The following is a 5,000-nucleotide window of genomic DNA, read 5'->3' as shown; positions in this document are numbered from 1 at the left end:
ACTCCGGTAAGAGGCAGTTATTTTAACAGAATGTAGCTTCTACATCCACTTTACAAGTGCAGGCGCCTAACAAAGTGCTTAACACTCTAAGGTCCAAGGCCTTTTAGACTTTTCTAAGTTGTCTGACATGCCTTGATGTTTTTGTACATTTTGCTTAACTTAAAACATTGATGCACAAATGGAATATATGATTCTATTCTAGACGACCTCAGCAATAATATCATGTAAGTAAAAGGAATGTAGTAAAAAAAAGTTTAATTTAAATCAAATGTAAACATACCCTTGGAAAATCCTTGTTTCAGAGGTGCTCAGACTTTGTACATAAACACATTGTAAAGATTTATTCACAAGACTTTTTATTTCTGAGCCTTGTAAACATAGGTGTTGGCTAAACACATGTTAGTTTAGCATTCAGAAAGTATGTCTTGTTTCACTACCACATATTTATAATTTCAGAGTGTCCTGTACCATTCCTAAATCTGTGCCCCTACAAATGCATATTGATGAGTTGGTGTGAACAAACCTGTGACACCTCTCGCAAAGACAAAGGCCATATCCTAATGGCCCTAGAATGTCTTTGTGGCCCAAACCCCCCGGAGTGAATCTTGCCACATCATGACCCAATGGAGATCACTGAATCACCATCTCCTTATCATATGAATAGCTGTCATTTGCTAATGGGTGGGTCCTTAGCAGCAGAAACCCCACTCAGATACTAGAAAGTGCAACACATCAGTTCTATTCCCCTGACAAAGTGCTTATTTATTTTAAAATTTTGAACTGTATATATTATAAAAGAAAAGGGTTCAATGTTTCCGTGGTTGTTCTTTTTATGTCTCTAAGACGAAAACTCGCGGAGCTTTACATTTTTTTGGACAAAAAAATAAAAATATCCCGTACGAGGGATATAGACCTTAGACAGTTAACAGGTAGGCACGCAACCTTTTAGAATTTGAAATTTAACTCTGGCAAAAATACAATAGTCCTGTCAAATTGTAGCCTAGTAAAATCAAACAAAAAACCTACTGGCAAATGTTCCTCCTTCTTTTTATCTTAACAACACGATGTAGGCTACTACCGTATGCGTTGCACAAATGAACAGTGCATGGCACTAAAAAAACATTGAAGAACTGAAAATGTTCGTGTGACCCTAGGCTAGCCCTACATTCATAATAATCACGTAGGCTACCTTTAGCCTATTCTTCACCACAGATTGCATTGTACCACTATGTGCTTGTCCTTTTCGCTCTGTAACTCAAAATAATGCGCGTACCTCCAGGAATCTAAGGCTGTCTTCTCGGCCATCTTGCCGGGGTACAAACACACACAGGTGCGCGCACACACCCACACCCACACAGAGAGAGAGAGAGAGATAGAGAGAGAGAGCTAGAGAGAGAGATGCAAGGAGCGGGGCACTGAGGGCAGTCACAAACGCAAGCAGCAGCATCTGACTAAATGCAGAGAACCCGGGACTTTACTTTCCTTATCGAGGGAAATTAACGGAGTAACGAGTGCTTATTTGGGAAATTAACGAGTTACTGATTACTGAATTCGCAAAACTAACGCGTTAGGTTACTCGTTACTGAAAAAAACGAATAAGAGTACTCTAACGCGTTACTTCTAACGCGTTACCCCCAACACTGATTCTAAATAAAAAAATGGATTAACACTCTATAACTTCAGTTTATTAATGGATTACAATGACAACACAAATGTTTGCCGAAGGGATAAACACTCTATAACTTCAATTTTTCTTTAATAATGGATTAACATGACAGCGCGAACGTTTTGTTGATAACACACTCCGTCCAATAATTAACACCGTTACGATAGCAAAGTTAAACATTTAGCTTACTAACAGTCAGTTGAGTTATATTCGTTTTTTGTGACTTTATTAGCATATACTTTTTGACGGGTTTTGTACAGACACTGGTGTCCTACAAACCTAGGAAAAACAATACAGAGGCACATGTGACAATGTCCTAACCAGGCAGGTCACCAACAGAGGATGAGTGTTCTCAGCCCATTATGACAGACAGACTGAACGTAGAACACCCGAGTTTTTCTCAAAATTCTCCGGAATCAGTCTCATTGTTCTAGAACTGTACTGGGGTCTAGAGTTCTCCCACACTGACTCACAATGGCAGGGACGCGCCCCAGTCCAGAACCTGTTCTGGAGTTGAGGCTGATGTGGGACTGCATAGCCAGCAGAGCATCAGAGTGATGGACCTTTCAGTTAGTCTATGAAAGCAAGCAGTAGAACATTGCCAACACACACACAAACACACACACACACACACACACACACACACACACACACACACACACACACACACACACACACACACACACACACCATAATTTTCGTATCATTTTCCAAACGTTTTACGTCCACACTAAGATGCTGAAATGCCATAGAAGTGTTTGTTGTTGGTGGTGTCTGGTGTCAAGGCAACCCAGCGTTTTCATATTTATGCACCTCAGACAGTGTGTTCTAAAGATATGGTTTTCAGTGCTGGAAACACACACACACACAGACACACACACACACACACACACACACACACACACACACACACACACACACACACACACACTTCACCCAGGGTAGTGTGGACCGAAATCTGTGCATATAAATTTGGAATTACTAGCAAAAAGATCTCACTCCTCAACAGGCTGTGAGAGCTGTGACGGTCAAACCTGGAAAGGTATTTCATGAGTTTCTTATAAGTATTTGGGAACGCATACAGGCAACTGCCTGAACCCTCCATTGTAATGGGCTTAGATGCATAACCTGTTTAGAATACCGAATGTGCTTCTTACATAATGTAACACTAAGGTCTGCAGAGGCTGCTTCACTGTGATTTGTGATAGACGGCACATGTGACAATGTCCTAACCAGGCAGGTCACCAACAGAGGAGGAGTGTTCTCAGCCCATTATGACAGACAGACTGAACGTAGAACACCCGGGCATATGGAGTTTTTCTCAACATTCTCCGGAATCAGTATCATTGTTCTAGAACTGTACTGGGGTCTAGAGTTCTCCCACACTGACTCACAATGGCAGGGACGCGCCCCAGTCCAGAACCTGTTCTGGAGTTGAGGCTGATGTGGGACTGCATAGCCAGCAGAGCATCAGAGTGATGGACCTTTCAGTTGGTCTATGAAAGCAAGTAGTATAACATTGCCCACACAAACACACACACACACACACACACACACACACACACACACACACACACACACACACACACACACACACACACGATACACACACACACACACACACACACACCACACACACACACAACACACACACACACACACACACACACACACACACACACACACACACACTGATGAGACTAAAGTGGCGTCAGAGGAGCATGTTCTCCTGCGTCTGATGATATATGGCATCAATTTAGGACGGCCGTCCCATGCCAAGGAAAATAATCAAATAATAACCTTTAATATACATGAACCAGAGAGGGTCTGAGAGACGCATTCATCTGCAAATCATGAGGGATAGAATGAGAGAGAGAGAGAGAGAGAGAGAGAGAGAGAGAGAGAGAGAGAGAGAGAGAGAGAGAGAGAGGGAGGGAGGGAGAGAGAGGGGGAGAGAGAGAGAGAGAAAGACAGAGGGAGAGAGAGAGAGAGGAAAGAGAAAAAGGATGGAAAAAATGTAATATAAATTAACTAGAGAGGGTCTGCGGAAACACATTCATCTGCAAATCATGAGCGATAGAATGAGAGAGAGAGAGAGAGAGAGAGGGAGAGAGAAAGAAAGAGAGAGACAGAAAGACAAAGGGAGAGAGAGAGAGAGGAAAGAGAAAAAGGATGGAAAAAATATAATAAAATATGAACCAGAGAGGGTCTGCGGAAACGCATTCATCTGCGAATCATGAGGGACAGAATGAGAGAGAGAGAGAGAGAGAGGGAGAGAGAGGGGGAAAGAGAGAGATAGAGAAAGACAGAGGGAGAGAGAAAAGCTGAGAGTGGAAATAACAAGTGAAAGAGAGAGAGAGAATGAGAGAGAGAGAGAGGGGAGGGGGTGGGGAGAGGAGAGGGAGAAAGAGAGCGCGAGAGGGAAAAGCTGAGAGAGAGAATAACAAGTGAAAGAGAGAGACAGAGAGAGAGAGAGAGAGTGAAAAGCTGAGAGGAGAGAACAAATGGAAGAAGAGAAGGTGAAGGGTGTAGATGTGACGGATGAAAGGCATCACTTCATTAGCCGGGTATCTACACACACACACACACACACACACACACACACACACACACAATACACACAGCACACACAGACATATGCTCAGTGTGATTATCTCAGTAATGCCTAGATACACACAGCACACACACAACACATACACAACACACACACACACACACACACACACACACACACACACACACACACACACACACACACAATACACACAGCACACACAGACATATGCTCAGTGTGATTATCTCAGTAATGCCTAGATACACACAGCACACACACAACACATACACAACACACACACACACAACTCACACACACACACACACACACACACACACACACATTATTAGTGTGATTATCTTAGTAATGCCTAGATATACACAACACACACATAACAAACACAACACACTAATACACACATTCTCAGTGTGATTATCTTAGTAATGCTAGATGACATTCTCACACACTCCATTTGAGAGGGATGTCCCTTACAGTTTTTTACAATCGGATACACACTAAAATCAAAAGTGTAGCACAATTATCAAAACCTTCACTCAAGGAGCAAAACAACGGCTCAGATCTGCACAACTATAAGCTCATTTAAACATCACACTTTTTGCGAAACCATACACACAAGTGGTTTGCAAAGCACTAAACACACTTTTATGCTTTAGACACAGACGTATATCAAGATGACACTTCCTTGCAATTCCAAAACACTGGCAGTCAAAACACTACACCATGTGGCAATCGGTTGAACACAGCCATCAGGTGCGCAAA

The sequence above is a fragment of the Sprattus sprattus genome, assembly GCF_963457725.1.
Source record: "Sprattus sprattus genome assembly, chromosome: 3".
Lineage (NCBI taxonomy): Eukaryota > Metazoa > Chordata > Actinopteri > Clupeiformes > Clupeidae > Sprattus > Sprattus sprattus.
Note: the sequence above shows the minus strand (reverse complement) of the source record.